Genomic DNA, 16749 nt, shown 5'->3' with positions numbered 1-16749 from the left:
TTCCCTCTCTTTCCTTTTATTGGGACTATATATTCATTTTGGACCACGTTTACAATATTTGTCTTTGATTTCGCCTAGATAGAGTAGAAATAGTAATAAAATATTTTTTAATTCATTTTACATGCTAACAGTACATACTCAGGACCAAACTTAACACGGATTGGTAATCAGTCTATTTTTTATTGGATCCCTATTTTCTCGCAGTTTAGAATGTTTATTTTTTATGATTACATATTGTCATTATATCATATTATTAGTGCGTAACATATAGTATCAGTTCAGTTTCCTTGAAAAATATGCGAACTTCTTTGCAAACATCGCATCTAAATAGTGATTTTAAAAAATTACTCAGTCAGATATTTATTTTATATTTTGAGTTAAATTTCTTCAATGATTTGATGGTCAATTATTTGATACATTCTATATTTGCAAGCTAAATAAATAAAAATCGAAATTGTTTAGATAAATGTAATTTGGTAGGTGATCTTGACATTAAAATTGCAGTGTTGTGATAAATTTTTATTCTAATCGGCCATAAACAAGGAGATTTTTAAAATATGTGCTTGGTTTTGTTTTTTGAATTTTACTTGGAAGAGGTCATGGAAGAGGTTTTACGTGTTTCATTTGAAGTTTCTAGATTTTACTAATTCAAAATTTTAATGTACGAAATTCAGAAAGCAAAATTTTAGTGTTCATTGCATCGACATCCTTACCCATAATTATCATTTTTTATGCTGGATGGACGTATCGAAATACCACGTTTATTAGATTGAAAATATTACTCAGTCAGAGGATTAAATATAGAGTCTTGCAATGATCAGCATTTTCTTTCATGCCGTTCACTGAGAATTCTTCGAGTAATTTTTTTGCCTGAAATTTATTTCAATGTATTACAGTATAAAAGTAATTATAGAGACTGTTTTCAAATAAAAAAAAAGAATTATCCTATAAAATAAGAAGCAGATTTTGCGCATAAAGGCACCGATTTCTAAATCTTACTTTTTGATACTCAAAATGTGTTTTCAGAAAAAGCAAATTGAACCAGCACCATTCTTCTGTATTTTATGATGTAATTTACTCTCTCCTTTATTTATTTATTTTTTCTCTCATCGTAAAGTTTCTAACCAGAGCCGGCCTTCTCTTCAAGGGGACATGGGCGTAAGAAGTCATTTGGATCCCTAATTTTTTTGTAAAGCAATATATATATATATAAATTCTTGATTTTTTTTGCTAATACATCAATTACTTCAGCTAAAATTACAATTTTGCAATTTCTTCCAATGAAATTTCTTGCAATTTCTTTTTCGATGCTTAATACAACATGTGTGTTTAAGCATTCTGAACACATGTTGACCGAAGATAATTTTTTATTAATTTTAATTTGCTGAAACAGCACTCAGTACTTGCTGTAGTAACTGGCAATGTAAAGAAAAGTTTTAACACAGTTAATATATTTAGAAAAAACTCAATATAATTATTGTTTAGTATGCATTGCAATATGTGTTGTGCTTTATTTACATCTCTTTCATTCAAAATCAAATCCCGTAACAAACAAATTTCTTGGATTAGGATTTCATCGACATCTGTGTTATAAAACTTTACAAAGTTTTTGGAACATCTCTCTAATTCATATTTTGTGTCTTGTGACAAAGCCTGACGACAGCTACGCAAGCACCTTCGATAGCTCTTAATCTCACTTAGAATAAATTTCAATTTTTCTGGCGTCTTTGTGGTTTCTAAGGGTTTAAGACTGAAATCATGTATAAAGCTTAAAGGATAAATGTAGGAAGAAGGTTTATAAATTATTTATATCATCAATTTTCAAAATATTAATTTTTTTCATGTATAAAACAGATTCCTAATTAAAGATGAGTTTGACAGAAAATGAAAAGAGCTACAAAATACTAATTATATTTAATACATTTCACATTATTAAATTTTAACGTAAAGAATGATTGCATTTCACTTTCCACCTCACTTTTGAGTGTTATTTGTGCCACTTGAAGTTTCAATTCAGTTTCTGGATACTTTTTATAGTAAGACACAGTAATTAAAGGTCCAGTAAAACTCAAGAGTAATGTCCAGTTACTTGCAAAACAATAAAATCGTGCCAACGTTTTGAAAACTCGTCAACAGTCAATCAAATAAGAATGGGGTGACGGTGTGCCTATCCAGGACTTATAATAGTTAAAAAATATATTTTATACATAATAGTTTAAGTATAGTTTTATAGTTTGCACTTATAATAATTTAAAAAAATTTTAACTCTATATTTTGACGAATCTGCACGTTTTAGATCTCCTAGAACCTCAGAAACTTATTTTTCAAAATAAGATCACGCCTATGAGTGAACACAATTATTCAAAAGCGTTTACAGCTTAATTGATGAAATTTTGTATATGGTTCTCTACTTCAGGTTTTAAAATTTCTATCAAATTTTGAACGAAGTGCATTCAGAGGAAATTTGTCAATTCGGTGGTCCGAAAGTAATTTAACATGATAGCAAAAAAAAACGAAAAACGTTAAATGAGTAATATTTGCGGCACAGATTTAACATTTGATGATGTCACGTCCTAGTTACAACGGAAAGACGGGTTCAGTAGCTTCCGAGGATAAAAACCCCTAAACAACCGAGGGCAGAAGTCTGACTTCCATCGCATATGAAGATGATACTCACACATTTACTTGAATAACCACTTTTTATATGGGCACTTTATATATAACCACTTTCACACATCTCATAGATGGAACACAAGGGGAAAAACAACCACGCCCGAACCCGGGACGCGCATATCACAGGGAAGACGCGCTACCCCCAGGCCAACATGTACCAGTAAAGTATTTCAAATTTGGATTGACCGTCTGTCAATCTGCACGTTCACAAGCGTGTAAACGTAGTAACAGAGACTTAATCTGACAATTGATCTTAACATTAAAATAGCTTGGTACGGAATTTTGAGTTTCATGACAAATGAGCGTCCAAAAAGCATATTCGGTTTTCTTTGTTATTCTACGAAGCACTAAACACTCATGTAAGGTATTTTGAAAATTGGTGCTTCTTGAATTGATGTTTTTTTCTGCATTGGTTTCGCGTGAATTTTATCGTTCAGCATAATTTTGCTCGTTTTTTCTCTTTTTCTTTCACTTTTCTTTTACCTCCCACTTCCTTTGTTTAACTAATTACTACACTAATATGAGAAGGCAATTTACCTCAAATACAGCACACGGCAGAAACTTATTTTTTTACATATTAAGTAAAAAAGAAATTTGTTCTCAAATTTTACTCAACACATTTTTTATAAATTTTAATCAAATTCACTCTCGATCGATAGTATTCGTTTTAAATCCCTCTTGAAAACTCTAGTTAATATTCGAAAAAATATATATATAAAAATAAAACCCACATAATTTAATTAAATATTAACTCCCCTCTTTGTCCCCTCTAGTATTCTATGCTTGATTATTAGATTTATTCCAGTGTTAATTTAGTAATAATCATTGGTTATATTTCAGTTGTTATTGGATTCAGAAGGTTTCAACAATCACTCTTATTATTGTTGTTAGCAGAAATATTACTGTTTAATGTTAAACAAACGCACAAAATACAAACAATATAATAGATGAAACAATGAATCTACCTTCTGCTGCTCTGTTAAGAATCATTTCTCTTTCTGCAACTGATCGTTGTGTAACTTTTTTTGCTGAGCTATGCTTGGTGCGTTTTGTGTACATTTCAATGAGGCTACGGCCATCATTGGATGGATCGTCCTATGGACGATCTGGGAACTGTTGAAATATTACATGTTCCCCCACTTACCCTCAATCGGAGATCTGTTTTTCGATCCCGATTTGGATCAAGATGTTGATACACCATCTGATCCACCTGCACTTAGAGTAGAATCCGTCCCAGTGGTTCGCTCTTACACGGTATTTAGGATTTGCCAGGCTTTAGAACTTCCAGCGGAACTGGCTCCATCTGCAATCCAGAAGCCTGATATCACTGTTGTAGAATCCTATATGGTCTACAAGCTGTGTTCTGCTCTGGGTTTGCCTGCACGGATGGCTCCTGTCGGAGTGCCAGTTGTAGAATCCTTTGCGATCTACCAGTTCTGCTTAGCCTTGGATATTCCAGTGAGATACCGGTCGCAGAAGGACGCAGTTTAACATCAATACTGTCGTCAGCTGCCCGATGCAGTTTTCAGATCAGAACTGTCTTCGGATGCAGCGATGGAGGGTGGGTGGGCGGGGAACAAAAGTAGCCCACCTCCACGTGGTGTTCCCTGGGCAACGGTGCAGTTCTTTGGAACTGCATCGGCTAAGAGGCTACTCAAGTATGAAACAAAAAATGAACTTTTTATTTAGTTTGACAAAATTACACACCTAATTTTTGATTTTACGTTTTAAAGCCCCAAAATTTCATTACAAGCGTCAAATTTAGATCATGCAGAACGTGTATTTATGGTAGCAACAACTGCAATGTTTTTTAGATATACGTAAGAATTATATATTTTTTATCCAAAAAAATAGAATTTAAAATATGTATATGACAAAGAATTGTTGTAGAACTTATACATACAGAAAATCAGTAGCGTTGACAATTATAAATATAATGGTGAAATCTTATAATGATTTGAATTTGAAAAATTATAGTAACAAAAATTTATAAATCCATAATAAAATTCATCGCCATATATTTATGGCCGGTTATGACAAAGTAGATTAAAGGGCTTATAGTCAGAGCCGGACTTGTCTTCAAAGGGACCTGGGTGCAAGATATCATTTGGGGCTCTAATTTTTTGTAAAGCAAAACAAAGAACAACAACAAACTAAACTAAACATATATTATTAATGAATATTTATTTAATGTGTGATTTTTTTTTATTAATACATCAATTACTTCAGAAAAATTACAATTTTTTGCAGTTTCCTTTTCGATGCTTCATACAGCAAGTGCATTTAAGTGTTCTGAACACATGCTTGACCGAAGAAAATTCTTTTTTATTTTAATTTGCTGAAAGAGAGCTCAGCACCATTTGCTATAGTAACTGGCAACGTAAAGAAAAGTTTTAACACAGTTAATACATTTAGAAATAACTCAATATAATTATTATTTAGTACGCATTGCAATATGTCTTTTGCGTTATTTACATCTCTTTCATTCAAAATCAAATCCCATAACAAACAAATTACTTGGAATAGGTGTTTTGGAACATTTCTCTAATTCATATTTTTCTAAAGTTGTTACATCAGTGATTAATTTGAAATCAGAAATACCATTTGGTATATTTTTAACCCATCTTCTATTTGTACAATAACAGTATCAATTATAGTGTTAAAAAACATCTATATTCCTCTACCGGCTTTTTTCATAACTTCGGGACATAATTTTAATATATATATATAATATACTGCTGGGAGCTGCATCACAAATTTATAAATTAAAGGAATGTGATAGGCAAGAAACATAAATTGCATTCGTCTTTAGAAAAAACATTCTAGATCGCACTCCTTTATATTTCCCTTTCATGTTACTACCATTGTTCAAATGCTTGCCGTCTACAATTCATAATATCTAAATCGAGCTCAGTAAATCTTTTCAATAGAGTTTTTGTTAGTCCTTCTCCAGTCACATCAGTTACTTCAATTAATTAACCCTTTAAATGACACGTTTATAGTGAACCTTTTCTCTTCAAATCTTACATACCTAATAATGATTGAAGTTTGTTCCTTATGGGAAATATGAGGAGTACAATCCCTTTGAATACTGTAGTACATGACTGCTTTTATATTACGTTTAATTTTGTTAAGGACTTCATTCCCTAATACTGAGATAATTTGTTCCTTTGAACTATGTGCTAAATGATGCGCAATTCTATTTTTCGAACTTATTATTTTGTTTATATTATCCGTTTGCACAGGGTCGTATTTACTTAATAATTCGATCAAACATAAAAAATTCCCATTATTAGGTTATAGTTTTATTTCACTATTTCCTCGAAGTGGAAGATTAGAAAAATAGAACCATTTAACTTGATTTGTTTTACCAATATTCGAACGTAAATTTAGTCATTTTAGTAATTCTTCCCAAACAATAAACGAATTAAAATGACAACTCGAACGCTCATGATCTTGGATTACAGTTGATAGCTTTCTCCAGTTATTATAGCCACCTATAAATCGTGTAGTTTAGTCATCTCTTCTTCATTTGGATACAGTATACAACAAAAACAAAACACGGAATCTTGCGTTTTTGAATAAATTAAACATCTCTGAAGTTAGGTTTCACCATCTGGCATTTTTTTTAAAAAGTTGTACGTAATGGGAAACGATCTATCTTCAGCATTTTTAGCAAAAAAATACCTTGTGTTGTACAGGTCTGCTTTAACAGAAAACATTCTAAATCTATCAGATATTTTACTTTGCAATAAACCAGGATCATTTATATTCTCTTGATCATATTTGTTATTGACATTTTCGTCATTATTTTCTGATTCGATCACATTTGTATAAACAGACGATTCTGCAACAGATTTCACCGTTTCAACATTTTCATTGCTAGACTGTGTACTTTGCGCGGAAAGTTTTTCCCCAATTGAAGTTTGAATTATAATTTCTGAAGTTGATGCAATTTCTTTGCCAGAATTACTTCGTAGCCAAGAAAAGAGATTTTTTGTGACTTTTTGAAGTTTAGCTTTTCTTCTTTTTTCTTTTCTGCTAATTTTCTGTTTTGACAGCCAGAGGACTATTTCCTTGGCTTGGACATGGTTTATATAAAACAGTATTAAGCAGTTTATAGAATAAATTATCAAATTATTATATTCTATACTATAAGCTATTACCTAGTAGGTGAGGCAAGTGATTGTAAATCTATTTACCTTATATTAACAATATTTTGCACACGACTATAATATATACTATGAGCTTCATATATATCCAAATCCGCCGGCTGCTACCTTTTAACTTCTTTCTTAATTATTTTAATTTCGGACATGAGGGGGAAGTAGTAATGAATGCAATGTACATTGCTAGAAGTGGATCGTTTAATTTATCTTCGTTTTACTTTTTGTTTGAGCAACTTAATATAAACAAACATAATAGATGCACGCATAAAAAATATTACATTAGATGCAGAAAAAAGTATATAGCTGATGATTTAGTCCATTTAACCCAGCCTCCACCTCGACTTCTGGCCGTCGCTAACACCCAGAAGTCGTGCTGCTCTGTCTTAACATGTCTGAAGGGGATTTCTTTATTCATAAATCAACTCCCCCCCCTTTTTTTATAGGTATCATTGCGTAATAACGGCGTCAGTCGAAGCTCAGCCAGCCACATGGAAACCAACTTGTATACATTCAGTCATTCAGTACGTGCTGTTGTTGTTGTTTCTAATGGCACTTGCTATTGACAAGCCCGCTGCTCGAAGACAGCCGGTTTAAGCCTGAGGGTGAGCGCCTCTTGTTTCTATAGTAGCGCCATCTAGGGCCAAGAGAACGATTTAGCTACACACACGTCACTACCCTTTTTACGGGGCGGACTTCATCCACGCATTTCATTCACTCAACTACAGATCGTAATTTAGAGCTGAATCAGAGAACGACCACCACTGAACCAGTACCGCCAGTGGTATTACTCTCGACATGGAGGACTTTGTGACCACGACAGGTTTAACGCGCGTCAGCCACCAAGTACGCGGGGAATATTCGGCCGACGGGGTTCGAACTCGCAACCTAAGGGACGCGAATCCGACGCTCTACCAACCAGGCTACCCCGGCCACTCAGTACGTGTAAACGCTATTATTGCTCAGAACACTATATTAATTCTTAATAACGCTGGGGCCCTTCTCAATCGCGGGGTCCGGGTTCACAGCACCCACCGCAATCGCACAGAGGGCCGGCCCTGTTTCTAAGCAATTATCATCCAAGCCATAAATAAGTCTTATATCCTTCTCAAATAAAACCAACGCACCATCCAGACGCCAATCCCCTCGAAATGTAACACTTTCTAATAAAGCTAGGGAGCCAACCAAGCGCCAACCTCCTCGTCATTTTAAAGTACGGCAGTACGATGTTAGCTGCAGACTGTAAGCATGTAAAACTTACCGACCTCGAGATTTACTTATGTTAAGCTTGTAAATTTAAATATTGACTAAATGTGTGTATTTGTAAGTGTAATGTTTTGTATAATTGGTTGTTTATTAAATTCTTTTAAATTGCCCGTTTTCATGGCATTGCTTTTACAGTCTTATTAATTCTCATATACAACCACTTGCTATGTAATTTCATTGCCACGTAAATATCCGTATCACTTGTTATGTTCGCAGATTAAGAGCTTTGAGTTTACATACTCCGTGATCCGTTCCTCAAATCGGTAAAAATGTCTTCTATGGCGAAATCTTCGAAGGTTCGATAGAGAACTATGGTGTCGTTTTCAGATTTCAAGTATGCTTACAAGTGGGCTCGGCAGAAGTGACTAGATCTCAGTCCTGGGATAAACCAATGTAATAAATGAACAGAAATTGCATGACATTTGAGCCTTTTTCTCAATCTCTGCTACTAATAAAAGATATTTAGTTTTATTAACGCCCCGTTTTAAAGCAACACTACGGCTATTTTGTGACGGACCTCGTAATTTTGAACCGTGGTTAGATGACGAGGACGACACCTGAGTTGTAATCCCTCTCTCAAAACTTTTTCACCACACCATTTGGCCACACAAATAAGAACAACAACAACATCAATAATAATAATGTGCTTCTTAACAAAAACAACAAAAAAATAAAAAGGCTTTGAAGATCCTAAGCAAAGAAAGAGAGAGAGAGAAAAAAAAAAAAAAACATAATGAAGCCTTTCATAGGAATTCGTAATATATTCAAATTGATTTTGGCCAGTTCTATAATTTATATAGAAATTGTAACGCACGATCGATATAAGTATTCCTGTCAGGAAATTATGGATACAGCGCGTTCTGTGACGAATATTTGCAGTTGAAAGAAGTCTTTGAGTATTTTCTCGAATCTTATTCAATTTTCTGTTCAAAGTGTGTTGACAATTGGTATTTGAAAAAAAAAGTCTTAATGTCAACGATGAAGGGCTGTATTGTACAGTTTGTCTTGTCTGTGACCTTTCAAAAACGCCTTCAGGTATCAGTTATGTACACTATTTTCCTACATTCTTATTGCTTGGTTTTCCTTGAAAGTTTAGCATTCCTTGAAATTGTTCAACAACTGAATAAACAAGTGCGACATAATTATCTGTGTTTCGTTTGCTTCGGCAACACATTTTTAAAATAAATCTCTCGGTGATTTTTCATAGATAACGACGGCAGATGTTCATAAGGATTCATGTAGTCAAAATAAAATATGGATCGAATCCGGAGTAGACATTGAACACCTGCACATGCAAAATGATTTATTATATTTACAGATTTTGCACTGTTTTTATGCTAGAGACATCACAGCAAAATCATCATTGCATTCGCTTTCGGTGCTTTATTTCTAATTATTAAAGCTTTGTTAGTTAAAATTTAATGAATGATTTAGAGCGTTTAGCTTTACGAAACATATTAAACGGAAACTGTTCGTCTTAATCTAAAGATAAGAGAATCCATAAATTTTATTGAGAAATAAAAATGAAGACACTTTTTTAGTTCTTTTTGTCGTAAGTGTATATATATAAAAACGCGTGATAGATATTAGTTGCCTTCTGTGCCTGGCGGAATTCTACAGACAACATGAAGACTCTCTATATTTTATTGGTTTTGGCTTTGGTTGGTGCAGCATTCGCACAATCTGGTAATGAATTTATATTCTAAAAAAAATGCTTTATTTTGAAGTAAATTTCTAGAAAAATATTTGTTTATTTCATTTAATAAACCAAATAAAATATTTTAATAAGGTCACTCTTTAAATAAAATATTTTAAAAGGCAAATTATTGTTTTACCGCGCTTTCTATATATAATGTTCTTTAATTTTATACTTATTTATTTATTTAAAGTAAATACTAGAATTAAATTTTTATAAAAATGCGTTTTTTTCATTTAGTAAAATACATAAGTTACATTATTTTAACATTTTTATAGTTTAGAAAATAAAATTTATACAAAAATCTTAAAAACTCTAAAAAGAGGTTTTGACTATAAGGAATCATAATTAGGAAGAAAGCTGCTACAATTTTCGTTGTGTTATAGATGACAAGATTTAATTATTTTATTTGATACAGAAACATTAATTTTTAGTAGTATGTTTCTGTGAATATTCTTTGTTTTAAAATATTGAAAAATCAACGTTTTTGTATTAATGGCGGATAAATAGTAAACGTATTTTTATCTAACTCATTCGTAGCATTAACCATACTACAATTGCTACATCATTTTTATATTTTTTAGTTAATTGCAAATATACACCCCTTTTTCAGAGTTTTTTTTTTTTTTTTTTTTTTTTTTTTTTGTAGATCAGATTTTAATATTTTAAAACTTTAAAACTTTCATATCTTTTCAGATATTTTTTTGTGGTTTCTTTCGTCTATTTTTTGATAAATCATTTCATAAGTCACTTTTTGAAGTTTTCAAACTCACTACCAATTAATTCGATTCGGATAAAAATATTTTCAGCTAAAATTTAGTTGAGTTACAGATACCAGAATTTAGAAACAATTGATCAGAACCAAGAACCTTTAACAAATGAATACCCATCACATAAATGTAAGTGTATAACAAAAAATCGCCGACTAATATTCACAAATCAGTTTTGCCATTGTTGTAAAGTTTCTTTAAACGTATAACGTAGTATAACGCTCACCTCTCTCAACGGTAACTTTTGCTTAACATGGACTTGTTGGGGTTCATAGACAAAATAAACTCTGAGTTTCCAAGTGTCAGCGGTGGTCGCTCTTCAATTAAATACATTCCTTTCATCTCGCCGACTTGGAAATCATTTGAGGGGAAGAATAAGAACATATAGATATGCAGGGTGGTTATAAATGAATATTCCAACTTTGCATGTTTGTTAAAAAAAATATAAATAAAATAGAGTGCAACCTTGTTGTTTATCGGAAATAAAAAATAACAGCTGAAAGTTTAAATTCATCACAGTTATAAATTTCAATGTGAGTCTCTTCAGAAATATGAAGGATATTGAAGCAGTATACTCTTTCAGCAATTCTGATATGATACTTTGAAAGTATGCAGACATACATGTCTTGATAAACAACTAGCTGCTGTTAGTTGTACTCACTAGGGATTGCAATACCGGTATACCGGGATACCGAATACCGGTATTTTGAGCCATTTGTACAATTTTGTAATACCGGTATTCACAAATTTAAATACCGGTTTTTCGGTATTTACTAGGAATTTTTAAAATGGTCTCCACTATATGTTCAGGGATCGCGAACATAGCAAAATAGTATACATTTTAGTTTTTATGTCTCCCTAAAGGGCTAAATTAATTAGTTAATTAATGGCTTCATTAATTGCTTAAATCTAAATGAGCGAAACATGGATTATCCCTGAAAGAAAATATTGTATCCATAACGACTGATGGAGCAACAATTATGAAAAAAGTTTTAAAGTTGATTGGTGCAAATCAGCAGTTGCGCTATGCACATGGAATTCAATTAGGAGTAATAGATGTATTATACCAAAAAAATAAAGAACAGAAGAATTCAAATACTATGGATATAGAAACGATTCCAATTTTGAAGAGAGTAAGAGTGAGAGTGATATTGACAATGAAGATAATGACAATGTAATTGTTGAAGAAGATATTGCTAATGAGGATGAAATATTAACCTATCAAGAATTGCTTCCTATAATTTATAAAGTTCGGAAAATTGTTAAGATATTTAAACGTTCCCCTATAAAAAAGGATATATTATTAAAATATATACTAACTGAAAATAAAACAGAATATATGTTAATATTAGATTCTAAAACACGTTGGAACAATTTACTCCTAATGATGGAACAATTTTTGAAACTGAAAAATCCAATCCAAGAAGCAATAATCGACTTAAACCTGTAAATTAATTTTTCAGATAGTGAATTCGACTTAATATCCAGAACTGTATCAGTTTTACTTCTAATAAAACTGACTATTGAGGTATTATGTCGAAGAGATTCTAATTTATTAACAGCTAATGCAACAATAAATTTCATGCTGCAGTCACTGAAAGAACAGTACACATCACTATCTGAAGAATTATATATTACATTGAAAAATCGCACAGAAGAAAGGCATACCGAAATAAAAATGTCTTATGGTATTTACATAATTATAATGATTTTAAAAATGAAAACAAAAAAGAAGAAAAGAAAATAACCAATTCAAATATGATTAAGTTTAGAGTAAATTTTCTTAAAATTTTTTACCCAAAAAACCTATCCACATTCAGAAGAATTCGGTTCAATTATCGAAGATTATGATGTCACTATTGTCGATAGTGAAATGGAATTATCTCTTGAACAAAAATCAGAATTAGCGATAAATAAAAAATTTTCAATGAACTAAAATGCAATACAGAAATCAGCTTTATCCAAAACCATCTGACAAGAAATCGATTTATTTGAAGATGAGGGATTTAGAGGCAAATACTTGGAAAAAGTATATCGCGCATTGCTAACAGTACCACCAACTAGCGTAGATGCCGAAAGAGCGTTTTCGACAGCCGGTAATTTTTACACAAAATTACTTTTCAGGCTTAATGACAGTACAATTGATGCATTGTGTTTTTTACTATCATATTTCAAAAATTTTGTAATAGTACAACAGACTGAATAGTGATATTTACACATTTTTTGTGATTTAAATAAATAAGATGTTTTTTTACTTTTTTGTGATTATATACTGTTATAATTTATAAATTTCAAATTATTTTTTGCGATATTTACACTCTCTAGCAAAACTGGCAAATAAAACAAAGAAACACCCGTATTTTCTTTCTTTTTCTAAAATTTCTAATACCGGTATTAAAACCGGTATCCCGGTATTAAGATCTAAAAAATACCGAATACCGGTATTGAAATTTTGGTCCTGTATTGCAATCCCTGGTACTCACTTACTCCAAAGAAAAAAAAAAACAAAAAAAAAAAAAAAAAAAAAACAAGCATACTCACAAGCGTATTCTGCATCCTTTCAAAACTTCTAATCAGGTTTCCAGAAAAAAAATTGAGGGGTAAGTTATCGTACCACTTCAATATCTTTCTCATTTCTAGAGGAGTTCACACTGAATACTTATGTTTTTCTTATGGCACTTTACAAGCGCGTTGACAAATTGTCAGCGCGCGACAATTTAAGGCGAGTTTACAGTAGCTTCTGAGTACAAAGCCCCTGAGCACCCGAGGGCAGAAGTGTGACTTCTAGCTCATATGAAGATGACTCACACATTCGCTTGCACACCCTTTTAAACAGGGGAGGGGGGGGGGCTCTTTCACATACCCCACAGATAGAACACAGGGTAGAGAACAACCATACCCGAACCAGGGGTCAAACCTGGGACAGGGTAGACGCACTACCTCTAGATCATGTCGCTGGCTTGAACACTTATAACTGTGTTGAATTTAAACTTGTCATTTTTGATTTCCGATGAACAACAAGGCTGCACTTTGTTTTGCTTTCTTTTAATAGACCTGAAAAGTTGGGATATTCCTTTATAACCTTTCTGTGTGTCTTACACATACCGGAAATCAAATAAAGAGTAATCACATATATCAGAAAATGGAAAGAAAAGCGAATTTTACTCCAAATCTGAGAGAGAAATTCAATGGGTAATGGTTGCTATTTTGGAACCTATTTTCTCCGCATGCCTAGCTTTTTTTTCTGATCGATGCCCAGGTTATTTTTCTTAATCCATATGCAGTCTCCAGTTAAAGGCAGTGTCAATACGTTAATGGGAAACAGAGAAGAAAAGTAACCGAATCTTTCAATTTTAAGAGTATATAATTAAATAAAATCATTAGGTCATTAATGAACAGCAAATGGACTTTTGGAAAAAACTGTTCATTGTCCATTCCTTTAAAACTACAGATGAATCGATAAGGAAATGTATTTTGTAAACTAAAATTAACAATCGGAAATGTCTGTACGAAAACAGTTTTGGTTGGGCCACGAAGTTTTGAATTTTTAGCAGGAGATGATGACAATATCAGAGGACATCGCATTTTTCATGCTTACAAGTGTGAGAATGCTTAATCTAAAATATCTAATCTATCGATCACAAGGACCACATATGCAACACATCCTCAGTAAAAACAGAGCTTGTACTGGCGATTAACCAATAAAAAAAGCTTATATATTATCACTAAGAGGTATTAGATTTATGATTTTAGTTAATTAAATTGATTAATAAATGAATAAAATAAACTATACCAAATAAACTATATGGATGCGAAATGGATATAATTAGGAAGGATACTAGATGTACAATTTGCAAAAGATAAAAATCAAAAGAGTTCAAACTTCTTCTTCAAAATGTCGTAGAACGTTAATATGAACATTCTTTCAATATTTAACTTATGAATCTATTGAAGTAAATACCTGGAGACAGTTCCTAAAATGGTATATGGTAATATTTTACTGGTAAAAACCCAAAAATGGGGATGAAAATAAATATCTCAAAACAAAATGCAATTGAAATTCAAATTATGTTTTATGTCTAAAAATTAGCCTGTAGTAAAGAAAAGTGGAAAATTCTTACGGATTCTTACGGATTTTCGAAAGTTGCTGAAACTAAATTGAAGATGAATATCGCTATTGTCCTTCACAAGTCTCAATTATGTTGTCCTTATTAGGGATTGATCTAATCTATTGTCTTTAATGGGGTAGGAATATATATCTTGATGAATCATGCTTTTTTTGCATAATCGGGACTCATCCAATAGTGCTTACAACTCCGGTTTTGCAAAACGCACGTAGTTTAAAAATTGTTTTGAGAGTAATTCATTTATAAGAAATTTTTTTTCATCTCTCAAATAGACCCACCAAAAAATTGCGTCGACGACAAGAAGACAGGAATGTGCAGAGCCTATTTTCCTAGCTGGTATTACAACAAGAAGTCAGGAAAATGCGAGAAGTTTATTTATGGAGGCTGTGGAGGCAATGGAAATAGGTACAAATCTGAAGACGATTGCAAAAAGAATTGCGTCAAGGCATAAAACCAGTAAACGCCCAGAAAAAAAATCCGAGTAAGTTTATTGAGGGATTTACATAAATAATGATGCTTCCTACACAATCACTCCAGTAAGTTTAGCAGTTACAGTGAAACTTCGATTAATTGAACTCGTATTAACCGGAATCCGAGTTAAAGGAAATGTCACTGATATAGTAAGTTAAAAAAAATGTAGTTTTGCATGCTTATAATGTAATTGTAATGTATTGCGTATATTATGTAATAAGTAATTGTAAAATTTATAGGACAATACAGTATGCCAATGTTTATAGGCGTCCTTTTAACGAAAACTGATGACAGGACATTACTGTTGTAAAACTTTGGGAAGAAAGTATAAAACTTGAAAATTAATTAGTTTTTTTAATAAGTCACTCATATGCTATAAATTATCATTAAATCTATATTGATTTATCTACTGCAATCGTAAAAATGTAATTTTAATAGTCATATTGAACTAAATACAGCTTACAAAGATAATTTTGATTGATATGATACCCTATAAACCTGGGTCAAAAACCTATAATATAACTTTGGTCAACCTCTTCTGCCCTGATGATCTGGGTATAACAGGAAAGGAGAACTGAATTTAGTTTTTCCTACGGCGACTCAGGCTTAAGAGAAGAGATATTTGTCCCGAGTCTATTTCAGATTTAACAACAAAAGAAACCTTGGTCCTGGTATAACCGATAAACATAAGGGACATTGGCCTCGGACCTATCCCACGACATCCCGAGTATAATGGCAAAAGGGGCTTTGGTGATAGTGTACCCGACGTCGACCTAGGTGCAAGAGCAAATGGGGCATTAATGCAAATACCATTGAAATAATGATTGAAGGCTGCAAACAAGTTCTATGGTGTCTGGTGTGAATAGCTTAGGCGTTGCCTTATGAAAGAAAGTAACACAGTAGCTATTATGTAGCCAAATAATAAGCTGTTTCTTTCATTTGTTCAATGTTTCATTGTTGTTTATGAAAAAGTAATCGGAATTTATAATTGGTGCAATTATTTTAAATAAACCTGTACATACTTTTACGTATTCTAAAAAATGAAATAAACCAACAAAAGCAGTCAAATTTCACCGTTTTTCAGATAATTTATGCGATATTACAAGGCTGACAAATGAGTGAGTCTTGATTCCGACTAGTTTTAGGATCGATCAAGAAATTACCATCAAACTTATGACATTTGTTTTGTTCGTTCATCCTGTACTATAGCAACAAAATGGAACCTGTGCAAATCAGCAAACACGACACCCTAGTACCAAACTTTGGTTTGGAATGACAGAAAACTAAGCCCGAGTTCGGATTTCGCTGATTGAAGCAATACGTAAGACAGGTGCACGTTAAATCTGCAGAAGCTTAAACTCACAATACAGGCATTAATGTAGCATGGAAACTAAGAGTCAATGTTGCTATCATCTTCACAATGCTGTAAAATATATTAATTTCTATTTAGCTTCATATATCTTCAAATTGTAATGTTTTTTTTCTATTCAATCAATAAATAATTCACTGCAACCTACAAACACATTTAGAAATTTTGCTAGTGGGTTTATAATTTATTAATTTTAATATTTCACATTTTT

This window comes from Argiope bruennichi, chromosome 1, assembly GCF_947563725.1.
Source record: "Argiope bruennichi chromosome 1, qqArgBrue1.1, whole genome shotgun sequence".
In the NCBI taxonomy this organism is placed as follows: domain Eukaryota; kingdom Metazoa; phylum Arthropoda; class Arachnida; order Araneae; family Araneidae; genus Argiope; species Argiope bruennichi.
This window is presented reverse-complemented; position numbering follows the sequence as displayed.